The sequence below is a fragment of the Petaurus breviceps genome, unplaced genomic scaffold, assembly GCF_028583685.1.
Source record: "Petaurus breviceps papuanus isolate PSGF00001 unplaced genomic scaffold, PetGlider_PUasm1.0 173, whole genome shotgun sequence".
Lineage (NCBI taxonomy): Eukaryota > Metazoa > Chordata > Mammalia > Diprotodontia > Petauridae > Petaurus > Petaurus breviceps.
This window is the reverse complement of record NW_027185759.1, coordinates 38151931-38152656: the sequence shown is the minus strand read 5'-3', so window position 1 is coordinate 38152656 and position 726 is coordinate 38151931. Positions and strand designations below refer to the sequence as shown.

Genomic DNA, 726 nt, shown 5'->3' with positions numbered 1-726 from the left:
CCCGCGCCTCCCCCGTCGCCCCTCCCCCTCCTTCTCCCCTCCCCCGTGCCCTCTCCCCTCCCCGCCCCGGGCGGGCGCTGGCTGCCTGCGCCGGCTGCGCTGCTCAGCGCTGCGCTCGGGTTTGTTTGGCTGTGCGGCAGGAGCCGCCGCCGCCGCCGCCGCCGCGGGCCTCGCGAGCTCATTTGCGCCTGGCTGGTCCGGCCCCCTCCCCCTCCCCCTCCCCCGGCCCGCTCCCCTCCCCCTCCGCGCTCGCTCCCCGCTCCCCGCGCCCCGCGCCCCGCTCCCCGGCGCGGAGACTCTGAGCCGTTGGCCGCCCGCTCCGAGCCGTAGGGCTCCAGCCTCCGTGCTCCGCTTCTGCTCGCGGCCCGGCGGCGGCGCGGCGGCCGCCCCTTCCCCCGGCCCGCCCGGCTCGCGCCCCCCGCCCCCCGCCCCCGCCGCCCCCGCGCGGAGCAGGGAGGCGGGCGCAGCTGGGAGGGCTCCTCGGCGGTGGCGGCGGCGGCGGCGGCAGAGTCGTCGCGCTGCCCGCCCGGAGCCCAGCCCGGAGCCGAGGCCGCTCCCGCCCGGGCTGCGCGGTCCGACGAGGCGCCTGAGGCCGGCCGGCCCGGGGCACTTGCTGGGCCTCCACTGCGGGCGGGAGGGGCGGCCGAGCCCCGGCCCAGCCCGGCCCAGCCCAGCTCCGGAGAGCGGCACCAGGTAAGGGGGAGCAGGGCCCAGGCCGGAGCGGGG

General features: G+C 83.1%; 1 protein-coding gene across 3 annotated transcripts in view; it reads left to right on the top strand.

The window, feature by feature from the left end:
• The first annotated feature begins 574 nt into the window (after nucleotides 1–574).
• The window catches only part of TBL1XR1 (TBL1X/Y related 1), a 157681-nt gene continuing 157529 nt past the window's right edge, over nucleotides 575–726 (top strand). For 2 of the 3 annotated variants that reach the window (XM_069083612.1, XM_069083613.1), the window contains exon 1: nucleotides 575–693. The gene's annotated coding sequence lies outside the window, so the exon portion shown is untranslated. The remainder of the gene's footprint in view (nucleotides 694–726) is intronic. The other variant, XM_069083615.1, reaches the window with a different exon arrangement.